At 42.5% G+C, this 12465-nt stretch overlaps 1 protein-coding gene across 1 annotated transcript in view; it reads right to left on the minus strand.

Annotated features, from left to right (window-relative positions):
* FAR1 (fatty acyl-CoA reductase 1) overlaps positions 1 to 12253 on the minus strand; it is a 68632-nt gene extending 56379 nt beyond the window's left edge. Inside the window, exon 1 of the mRNA XM_066365528.1 lies at positions 12170 to 12253. The gene's annotated coding sequence lies outside the window, so the exon portion shown is untranslated. The remainder of the gene's footprint in view (positions 1 to 12169) is intronic.
* Between the last annotated feature and the right edge of the window lie 212 nt (positions 12254 to 12465).

The raw sequence follows: 12465 nt of genomic DNA on the forward strand, positions 1-12465 counted from the left end.
AGTTGGAAATGACCTGCTGATCCATAGGTTGCAAGACTGAAGTCATGTTGGGTGGGAGGTAGAGGACTTTCACGAATTTAAACTCATCGAGAATGTCATCTTCAAGACCATGTGGGTGGGCTGGAGCATTATCAAGGATTAGTAATGCTTTCATCAGGAGTTTATTTTCTTGAAGATATTTCTTCACTGCAGGACCAAAGACGAGATTTACCCATTCAATAAAAAACTGCCGCATAACCCATGCCCTAGCATTGGCGTGCCACATAACCTGCAGTTTTTCTTTTTTTGCATTTTTTTTTTTTCTGAAGCTGGAAACAGGGAGAGACAGTCAGACAGACTCCCGCATGCGCCCGACCGGGATCCACCCAGCACGCCCACCAGGGGGCGATGCTCTGCCCATCCTGGGCGTCGCCATGTTGCGACCAGAGCCACTCTAGCGCCTAAGGCAGAGGCCACAGAGCCATCCCCAGCGCCTGGGCCATCTTTGCTCCAATGGAGCCTTGGCTGCGGGAGGGGAAGAGAGAGACAGAGAGGAAGGAGAGGGGGAGGGGTGGAGAAGCAGATGGGCGCTTCTCCTGTGTGCCCTGGCTGGGAATCGAACCCGGGTCTTCCGCAAGCTAGGCCGACGCTCTACCGCTGAGCCAACCAGCCAGGGCCTGCAGTTTTTCTTTAAGAATCTTGTGAGTCTTAAAGGCTCGAGGATTTTCAGAATGATACACTAGCAGTGGCTTTACTTTACAGTCACTGCTAGCATTTGCACACAATGCAAGGGCTTATGGCCTGGCAGCTTCTTCTCCACTGTGATGAAAGTCCTCCTGGGCTTTTCCCAAACAATCCTGTTTCGTCACAGTTGAACACTTGTTGGGGGCTGTAGCTTTCCTTTGCGATAAGCACAGCAAAACGTGCGATGTACTCCTCAGCTGCCTTAACATCAGCACTCGCAGCTTCACCATGCCTCACCACCGAGTGGATGCCAGATCTCTTCTTGAAATTTTCAAACCAGCCGTGACTTACCTTAAACGTATCTTCTGCTGCCTCTTTTGAGGTTGATGAGTCTCTTCTTCAAGTCACCGTAAATAATACGTGCCTTTTCGCATATTACAGTCTCCGACACTGTATCTCCTACCAGCTCTTTCTCTTTCACCCACACCAGCAGAAGCTTCTCCATTTCTTCATGGATATTTGTCCTTAATTGGGACAGAACTGTAGTTCCTTTGGCTGGATCTGCACTTTTGATGGCATTCTTTTGTTTAAGGATGGTACAAATTGTAGATGTATTACAGTTGTATAGCCTTGCCAGTTCAATCCCTCGTACACCATGCTCGTGTTTTTCTATTATTCTTGCTTTACTTCTATTGACATCATTCTCTTCTTCTCACCACTGTCCTTTACACTCACTTTCTTCAGTCCCATGATAGCACACAAAAAAAGTTAGTAAAAAATGCAAAAATTATGCAAGAATGAGTACAGTGCATGAGATTCGACTTGATTCTGCAGGTAACACGTGAGAAAGGATGAGATGCTGGTGTTGTGCTGCCAATAATGGACCCATGCACCAACGCGCCAACAAGCGGCAGCTTCCTGAATCCCAACTCATATCTCAGAATTTCGCTCAGATCTCGAACAAAAATACGACCGAGTCACAGCTCATATCTTAAAACACTGTATGCTGGTCTGCTCATATCTCAAGGTACCACTGTAATCTAGACTTTAAGATAAGTAGTATATTTTTTGTGTGATTCAATTAGGAACCATCCATACTCCTGATGAGGAAAATCCCTCTCCCTCCAAAATGCCTGTATCGTAACAATTAGCTGTTATTCCACTAAAAAGTGGGAATTGATGAGCTAAACTAATGAATGACCCAGCTAAAAGGCCGTAATTAAACAGCTTAAGAGTCACTACTTTTAAGGGTTCCTACCCTGGCTATGGGGTCACTAATTATAGGGGCAGGTCTTCCTCCTGGCCACCAGGTCTTTGCCAACCAAATGTGACATAAGGACTTGGAAGTAACAACTTTCATGGAAGAATTAACTTCTCTGAACTTGGATGTCAATAAGCCCTCCAGCCTCTAATTCTGAGTGAGAAGCTTCCAGCAATGTCTTAAAAGGACTAAATCTCATAAATTGTCTTCTCAAAAATCATTTTCGCCTGACCAGGCGGTGGCGCAGTGGATAGAGAGTCGGACTGGGATGCAGAGGACCCAGGTTCGAGACTCTGAGCTCGCCAGCTTGAGCATGGGCTCATCTGGTTTGAGCAAAAGCTCACCAGCTTGGACTCAAGATCGCTGGCTCAAGCAAGGGGTTACTCGGTCTGCTGAAGGCCCACAGTCAAGGCACATATGAGAAAGCAATCAATGAACAACTAAGGTGTCACAATGCGCAACAAAAAACTAAAGATTGATGCTTCTCATCTCTCCATTCCTGTCTTCTGTCCCTGTCTATCCCTCTCTCTGACTGTCTCTGTAAAAAAAAAAAAAAAAATCATTTCCTGGCTTATCGTTAAAACTTTGCCAGGTTCATACTATAGATGCAGCTTTCAACTAAATGCTGTCAAGCAGGGATCATCAGCCCAGAAAGGTCTAGAAAACATGAGGAAAGCGTTTGATGTCTTTTAGGATTCTTAGTATGTTTCCAGCTGTGAAATTGACTTAAGCTCCTAAGAAGTCTACTCCAATAAGCCTTAGAACCATAGGTTACTGTGCTAAGGATGGAATGAGAATATGAACAGCAAAGTAAAAACATTACAGTATAAAAATTCAGGGAATTCTTAGTCAATTTATCACCTGAGAAGCAAAATCACAATGCTAAAAACCCTAGCATTAAGATACTTCTGCCTGACCTGTGGTGGCGCAGTGGATAAAGCGTCAACCTGGAAATGCTGAGGTTGCCGGTTCAAAACCCTGGGCTTGCCTGGTCAAGGCACATATGGGAGTTGATGCTTCCTGCTCCCCCCCCCCCCTTCTCTATAATAAATAAAATCTTTAAAAAAAAAAAAAAGATACTTCTTTCTCCAGCCTGACCAGGTGGTGGCACAGTGGATAGAGCATCGGACTGGGATGCAGAAGACCCAGGTTCGAGACCCCGAGGTCGCCAGCTTGAGCACAAGTTCATTTGGGTTGAGCAAAAAAAGCTCACCAGCTCGGACCTAAGGTCGCTGAGCAAGGGGTCACTCAGTCTGCTGAAGGCCCACGGTCAAGGCATATGTGAGAGGGCAATCAATGAACAGCTAAGGTGTCGCAACAAGAAACTGATGATTGATGCTTCTCATCTCTCTCCGTTCCTGTCTGTCTGTCCCTATCTATCCCTCTCTCTGACTCTCTCTCTGTCCCTGCAAAAAAAAAAAAAAAAAAGATATTTCTTTCTCCAAAACTGAGATCTAAACTGAAAAGACAGCCAAAATATGTGAGAGCAACAGACTTACAGAAAATCAGGTAGGATAATGAATAACTACACTATTGGGACTGCTACTATCCACCTGACTTTGGGCAAGTCAATTAACTGCTCTGATCATTCATAAAATTTACTGAAGGGGAGGCTAAACCACTGATGGTTAAGTCCCCTTCTAGCTCTCAAAGTCTATTTACCTATTTCTGTGTATTAGAGCAAGTTGTTTCCTAAGAACACATTAGGTACTCAGAGAATTATTAACTCTAATAGGTCACAAGGGTTATCAATTTAAAGTAATACACCTAATACTCACTGATCTTTAAACAACCTATGTATGCACTGCTCTGCAGAGTCAAACGTCCCAACAGCAGCTAATTCACCTGTTCTTATCTCCTGAGGATTCTCATATGCTAATAACCATTACTTTTACTACACTTTAGCTGCAATCCACAAATTTTTAAAAAAATATATTTCTAAACACGTTTTTAGGACCATTCTTTAAAACAAGATAGATGTTAAACATTCAAGATCTCTGGGCTCCACTGAGAATCAGTCCTTTGTTGACCCAATACACATTTCTAAACTCCTGTATCATCACATCCAGGAATTATTTCAATATAAATGTGAACCTCAAAATACTTTAACAAGATCCTTTCCTCCACAGATCCTAACTATGTAAGGGCAAGAGAGGTCAAAGAAGTTTTTTCCCTTACGTCTGAAAAAATGGTATTTATTCATTAATTCATTCTTACATCATTATCTACTTTCTGTTAATTCAGGATAATTAACAGCCATTTTATAAAGCACCATACATACATTTCTTCCAAATTCTTTAGTAAAAGCATTCCTACATACCTACTAAACTGGCTATAGCTTGTTTTTCCCCAGGAACCTAATTAAGAAGTGGTATTTTTTAATTAATCATTTGCATAATGAGTTTCATAATTTTATCGCTCAATAAAAAAAAACTGTTCATAAAAGGTGGGCAGTACTCAGAGAAATAAATTAGAGTTCAATTTTAGCAGTATGCTTTCTGCCTGTACATTAAATCTGGCTTATTAAAACCAGAATCCAGGCCCTGGCCGGTTGGCTCAGTGGTAGAGCGTCAGCCTGGCATGTAGAAGTCCCGGGTTCGATTCCCGGCCAGGGCACACAGAAGCGCTCATCTGCTTCTCCACCCCTCCCCCTCTCCTTCCTCTCTGTCTCTCTCTTCCCCTCCGGCAGCCGAGGCTCCACTGGAGCAAAGATGGCCCGGGCGCTGGGGATGGTTCCTCGGCCTCTGCCCCAGGCGCTAGAGTGGCTCTGGTCTCAACAGAGCGACGCCCCGGGAGGGGCAGAGCATCGCCCCCTGGTGGGCATGCTGGGTGGATCCCGGTCGGACGCATGCGGGAGTCTGTCTGTCTCTCCCCGTTTCTGGCTTCAGAAAAATACAGGGTAGGGAAAAAAAAAAAAAAAAAAAACAGAATCCACAGGCCCCCAAGGATATTTCAGTAGGTTCTAAGAGTCCTATTAACCCCCTGAAATTATATGAAAAATTTTTTATTTTTCTGAGGAGCTAGCGTAAAGCTTTGAGAAGACACTCAAATAAAACCCTATGTTCATGACCTTTGACTAAGAATTTCTCTTGCCTTACAGATATATTTTAAGATTTTACTTCCAGTTAATATTTCAAAGTATTTAAGTCAATATTCCAAAATAATAACATATAATGGTAAAAATTCCTTAAAGGATTTCTCATGTGACTAGCAAAAATTCCATAAAAGGTAAGAATGATGTAAACTAGATTTAATTGTTATTTATTGATTTTAGAGAGAGAGGAAAGGGGCGGGGAGAAAGGAACATTGATTTATTCCCCTATGTGCTCTGATCAGGGATCAAACTGGCAAACTCTGTGCTTCAGGATGAAGCTCTAAACAACCAAGCTATCTGGCTAGAGTGTAACTAGATATTTCAAAGTAATTCTCATATTTTCAAATGGTTAACATTTTCATTAAACACACAGACACGCCACTATTTGAAATTTCAAAATGACATACCTGAAAGCTGATCACACATACACACGAACATTCTAAACAAAACTGATCCATTAATGCACGTGGAACTAAGACATTTGTTTAGAAGGCTTTTTAAAAGAGCAGGTCAAATAATTCACCATGGACATTTACAAAGTAGTGTGTCCTAATTTGTAATACAGCAATTGGTTTCTTTCAAGTATTGATGTAAGATATACAGTATGGCAATAATATCTTAAAGGGGTCTAAAAGATAGAGATACAGATTTAGATATAATTTATTTCATAAAGCTAAAATTAGGTTTTTCTACTTGCTTTCTCCATGTGATCACCCTCACCTCCCCCCAAATGTTTTCTCCCTGTCCAAATCCTACTTTCATTCAGAAATGTCATTTCCACTTAGAATCTCTATAATCAATTAACATATGATTTCACTACATTCTATTTTATATATATCCATCTACCCAATTACATTATCCCTGCCCTCCAGATTATATCTAATTTCTCTTGTCCAGCACAGTATATTCCAAGTCTCAAAATATATATAAAAAATTTTGCCTGACCAGGCGGTGGTGCAGTGGATAGAGCTTCGGACTGGGATGCAGAGGACCCAGGTTCGAGACCCCGAGGTCGCCAGCTTGAGGGCAGGCTTATCTGCTTTGAGCAAAGCTCACCAGCTCGGACCCAAGGTTGCTGGCTCGAGCAAGGGGTCACTGGGTCTGCTGAAGGTCCACGGTCAAGGCACATATGAGAAAGCAATCAATAAACAACTAAGGTGTCCCAATGAAAAACTGAGGATTGATGCTTCTCATCTCTCTCCGTTCCTGTCTGTCCCTATCTGTCCCTCTCTCTCTGACTCTTTCTCTGTCTCTGTAAAAAAAATAAAAAATAAAATAAAAAATTTCCCCTTCACTTAGATTAGCACAACTATTGTCACGCTTCTCATGCTACCTGGTAATAACTGGTAAAAATGTCTAGTTTTAAATAGTTTGTCGCACCTGACCTGTGGTGGTGCAGTGGATAAAGGGTTCAACCTGGAACTCTAAGGTCACCGGTTCAAAACCCTGGGCCTGCCTGGTCAAGGCACATATGGAAGTTGACGCTTCCTGCTCCTCCCCACTTCTATTTCTCTCTTCTCTCTAAAACAAATAAAGTCTAAAAAACAGATTTTCCACTTAACAGGGAGCTTGTTAGAAAGAGGTCCAGTAGTTTTCTTCCGTGTATACCTCAGCCCAGTAGAGACCAGATAAATTTACTTTATAAAACACATTTCATTCTTTAGGCAGAATTACCTTTCAATGAAAGTTCAACAGCTTTTGGATGGTATTCTGTTTAAATTATTCTTTTATTAACTTGGATAAAACATATTTCTTCATTCACTAACTATTTACTTGTTACTTACTTCCTCAGATATTCTGTCCTAGTGAATGTAAAATATCAAAAATAATTCACCCTAATAAATTAAAACTCTAACAGTACCCTCAAGGATCCACAGAAAAAAAGGGGCAGAGAGGGAAGACAAGGAGATGAAGAAAATGAAAAAATAGTAAAAAGCAATAAATACAGTTTTTAAGAGAGGGATCTATAGCATCCACATTTTTATTAGAAAGAGAGCAACACAGTTTGTTCAAGCTAGACAGGTCTAAAAGTCTCCTACCCCACTCCATTTTACAGATGAGGAAACTAACGCTCAGACAGGGGAAGTGACTTGCCTCAAGTCACACATCCAGTTGCTAGCAAAACCAAAATTAAAACACAGATCTGCTGATTCACAGTGCAATGTGAATTTTCTACCTCAAAATATTTTCCTCTACAAATAATATTCACTAACTGAAGAGAATGACTATTGTATTATTAATATATACTTCAGTTCTATTATACCATGCTAAAAAAGAAACTGGCTAAGTAAAGAGAGGAGGCTGGGAAGAAAATGCACATAACATATTGCTAAGACACTTTATACATGAAGACTACATGCATATACCACACTACATCAATTCTGAGACACATTAAACTTTAAGACACAGTATCTATTTCATAAACATTTTAAAATAAATATAGCACTGTAAATATATCTTCTTTTCAAAAAATACTAAAATGTAAAAAGAGACCTCTAAAATGTAATTTAATGCACTCTAAACGACACAGAATCACTTAACATTTAATAGCCAGTGTCACAAGGCACAAACACAGAACAAGAATCCCATCTTCTAAGAAAACAAATAGTTACTAGCCTGACCAGACGGTGGCGCAGTGGATAGAGCTTCGGACTGGGATGCAGAGGACCCAGGTTCCAGACCCCCGAGGTCACCAGCATGAGCGCGGGCTAATCTGGTTTGAGCAAGGCTCACCAGCATGAGCCCAAGATCACTGCCTCGAGCAAAGGGTCACTCAGTCTGCTGTAGCCCCCTCTCCCATCAAGGCATATATGAGAAAGCAATCAAAGAACTAAGGTACCGCAATGAAGAATGGATGCTTTCTCTCTCCCCTTCCTGTCTGTCCCTCTCTCTGTCATAAATAAATAAATAAATAAAATTTAAAAAGAAAACAAATAGTTACTAAAATTCTTTCAATTGTAGGTATTCATACAAACAAGCTCTCCCTGTCATCTGTCTCATATGCATGAGTTTTGGAGTTTGACAAAGCAAGGTTTGAATCACAACTCTGTCACTTAGCTCTTCAACCTTTGGAAAGTCACTACTCTGAGCCTCATTCTCATCTGTAAAATGGGATAGTCACTTTAGAGAATTGTATGAAAATTACATGTGATAATTTAAGAAAAAAAGTACGGTACAGAAATAAGTTTTCTCCCACAATCCCTACGGGGCCAAATGAAATTAAACTATAACCTATTCTTGACTTACAAGAGTCCTCCCTTCTCTCCTTTAGGGATTGAAATAAATCAGTACTGAATCACAGGGCAAATCTTACTAATTTCCTTTAAGAAATGTGACAGAAAGCTTACTTTCTTGAAATTAGGAACAGAAAACAATGACAAATTTTAAAGGGTTTCAGTTAGTTTTATGTAAATTCAGCACTTCCACATTGTCTTACTCAACAGAGATGAGACTGTAAGCCTATTACAAACCTACTGAAGAAAGGAACCAATGTGTGGGAAGAGCAAAGAGTGTAAAGCCAAAAGACAAAGTTAAAATGACTCAACTGTATGAGCAGTTTGGTTTCTTTTTAACCTTAAATCCATTTATTAAATGCAAAGAAAATGTTCAGAAGAGCCAAGACTATCTTCATGATTCAGGGTACTTTAGTAACCTGATCCTTCAGATTAAGCACATGCCATCTTTCTTTTTTTTTTTTTTTTGGGGGGGGGGGGTATTTTTCTGAAGCCGGAAACGGGGAGAGACAGTCAGACAGACTCCCGCATGCGCCCGACCGGGATCCACCCGGCACGCCCACCAGGGGGCGATGCTCTGCCCACCAGGGGGCGGCGCTATGTTGAGACCAGAGCCACTCTAGCGCCTGAGGCAGAGGCCACAGAGCCATCCCCAGCACCCGGGCCATCTTTGCTCCAGTGGAGCCTTGGCTGCAGGAGGGGAAGAGAGAGACAGAGAGGAAGGAGAGGGGGAGGGGTGGAGAAGCAGATGGGCGCTTCTCCTGTGTGCCCTGGCCAGGAATCGAACCCGGGACTTCTGCACGCCAGGCCGACGCTCTACCACTGAGCCAACCGGCCAGGGCCACCATCTTTCAACATGTAGTTTCAGGACGTTTCCCCTGGTAACAACCCAGTCATTCCAAGATGAGACTGTTCCGATCAAAGTGGCTCATATGCAGTAGACACCGAAGTAAAAAAAAGAAAAATCTTTTCTCCGACCCCAAACATAGTTCAGATCAACAGCCCACCCATATATTCCTCATTAGCTCATTTCAGTTGATTTTCCTCCACCAATTATAAAAATAATAATACTCATTTTTTAATTTAAAAAATACAAAAAGTACAAGCATTTTGAAACCATCCATGATCTTAATTGCCAAAGATTAAAACATACAAAGGGACATGCCAACATCTTTCCTATGAATTTGACCATTGCTGTGATCATACAAACTTTTAAATTTATATAGAGCATTTGCCACTAAACATGATTAACTATTGGCCTGTATTTTAATATTTTCATTCTGGCTTTGAGACTAAATTATATTACTTTTCTCTTAACTCAAGAGTTACTTCTCAATCTTTATTCTTCTGAGTCTCTTAGCTATATATTTTGCTACTGACCACTTCCCCTTTCCTAGAATTCTTTCTATTCTAAGTTTCCCTAAACTATATATTCCTGTGTCTACAAAAGTCCCTCCAACTAATCTTTTTGTCTTTCTTCACTGGCTCTCTTCTGTTAACTTATGACAATCTCAAAAAATGGCTCAGATATGACCTTGGATTTGCTATCAACTTTGAATCTGAGCAATTAACAGTGTCTGCCATTAAACAGATGCTCAATTAATGTTTACTGATTGGCTATGCCAATCCTGACCATATTAGCTGTGTGACCTTGGGCAAATTAAATCTTGCTGAATCTTGGTTCCCTCATCTATGAAACAGGGAAAATCAAAGGAAGATGATGCTTAGAAAGCTCAAAACAGTGTTTGGACAAAGTAGCATCCAACGAATTACACTACTATTATCAATATATTCTAGCAGACACAAAAATGTTTTTGATTATTAATACATAGCTGAAGACCAAATCTACTTCTCCACAAACCAATTTACTTTCACCATATTCTCTTATAACTATCAAAAAATGTTTTTCTGCTCTTTCCTTTACTACCTATCTCCAACTCAACTACTCTAAATCTTCTCTTAGCCACCATACAGAATCATTTATCAACTAAGCTACAACAGACCTAGTTGATACCCACACCCTGAAATCTTCATTGACACTTTCAGTCCTCATGTAAAGCCATTTTTAGTTTGTCATTCATTATAATCCTGTCTTCCAATAACACATATCCCAACTCCTGGCTCAAAGGACGGCTCAAAACTCACCTCCTCCCAAAAATCTTCCCTGATTTAACTCCATAATACTTGGATTACTTCTCTGCTGGGTCGCCTCAGCACCTCAGCACTTAGGTATCTGTTATAATGAGTGAGTAGAATTACCAAGGAATTACTTCCACATCCTAAATAATGGTCCATCAGCTATACTGCTTTGTTGATCTAGTTAATAAGGAAGCACCCCATAATATAACAAATGCCCTCTTTGATTTGTGTCCTTGACTCCACACAATTTTATGTTTGTCAAAAGTGCTGAACACTTCACAATCTCTTTGTCCTATCCTCAAGCAGAAATACACATATATACCTCAGTGCTATCACCTCCTCCCATTTAAGTCCACTGGAAATTTGGTAGTGAATCACTTTCTTTTCTACTATCTCTTCTCTGTCCCAAACCTCTGCCCTCACCCCACTAGTAAAAATTTCAAAAGCTTGAAACAGAAAGGCATCAGAAGTGATACACACATACCATGTCTGTCTTTTCTCTAAATGAAAAGAACTTTGAACCTAGTTATAAAACTTCCCAAGGCTGAAAAATTTCCCTGCAAGCATGATATATAACCAAATTCTTTATCAAAATGGTTGATCCTATAAAATAATAGAATTGTACTTATATGTTAACTCTCACTCGTGATACTGTAAGAGACCCTTTGCATCATTTTTATGCTACATTACACATGCCCAAGAAGAGTTGAGAAACTCCTCTACTGGGCAGATTTTCTAAAAGTATCTTCCAATGCTGCCTTGAAATCAATCCATACTTTTCATTTAATATCAAAAGCAAACAATACACATGCCATTACTTCTGAGGTGAGCGTGTGGGCTGCTGAGGCAAAACAATTAAGTGAATTGTCCCGGAGGGGTGGGTGGGAGGGAGGTCGATCACCCTCAGTGAGAGTTAACAAACCTGTATACACACAGTGAATGAACGTATGAATCTGTATGACTCCTTCCTGAGACATGTGACTCTCCAGTCTCTGCCAAAACCGACAGTTATTATTACTCATAAAAGATCCACACCCTTCAGCTACCATACATAAACCTATCTTGTTTGCTCCTCGTATACTTTCCCAAGTGACCATCTAACGCCTTCTAGTTAAACAGCCTTCCTCCACATCTCGCCTAAAACCTCCTCAGTCACCTTCTGGTTTCAGTAGGTGGCTCTTCAGATCCACGTGTCCCCATGAGTCCAGCTCTCTTAACCTTCAAACCCAAGCCTGTCCTACCTTCACTCCCAGCTGATGCCCCCCATCAATACCTACTTCCAAGAGGCCAACAACACTCCACAGCTCCGCACCTTCTCCCCAGAAAAGGATTCCGTTTTTTGAGCATCACCCTTTTCCCGTCACTTTCCTCCTTCCTAGACCTGGAATCCTTCAATCCCAGGCCTCCTTTTACCACCACCCTGAAACACACCAGTCCGCTCCTCCGTTAACTACCCGCCCCACCTTCGCCTCCCCTGAGCGGCCTCCCACCCCAGACTGCGCCCCTAGGATCCACAGCAGCAAACCAGGCCCCTCCCCACATCCCTGCTAGCGGTCCCCGCCCTCCGGAGGGCGGAGGCGCGGCCAAAACAGCAAAACACCTTCCGGGCAGAAGGCGCCCCCAACTCGGGCAGGCCGGGGGCGGGGGCGGACCGGCCGGTGTAACCCCTGTCTCGGCCTGGCCTGCCGGGCCAGGCGAATAGGAGCCCGCACCTGGAGCCCGGGCCAGGCGAATAGGGGCCCGCAGCCGACATCTCCCACTTGGCGTCCGGCCTCTCACCTAGACGCAGAGACTCAGGCCTCGCTTTCTCCCGGCCGGCTAGCGATGGCTCCGCCGCCGTCGCGCTCTCCTCTCTGGCTCTTCCACCGCCCCCGACCGGCTACTGAAGAGCGGATGGGTAGCGGCACGCCCATTGGCTGCGACCGCACTCGCGTCAGCCGCCCCCACCCGGACCGCGGGATATGACTGGCTGGCACGGGGCCTCTTTTCCACGTCTTATCCTGATTGGCTGACTCGCGCCCCCTACCAGGAGGACCGCTCACCCGCCTCCCATCTTCGGCCTCCCACCCCCAACT

This window comes from Saccopteryx leptura, chromosome 1 (assembly GCF_036850995.1).
Source record: "Saccopteryx leptura isolate mSacLep1 chromosome 1, mSacLep1_pri_phased_curated, whole genome shotgun sequence".
In the NCBI taxonomy this organism is placed as follows: domain Eukaryota; kingdom Metazoa; phylum Chordata; class Mammalia; order Chiroptera; family Emballonuridae; genus Saccopteryx; species Saccopteryx leptura.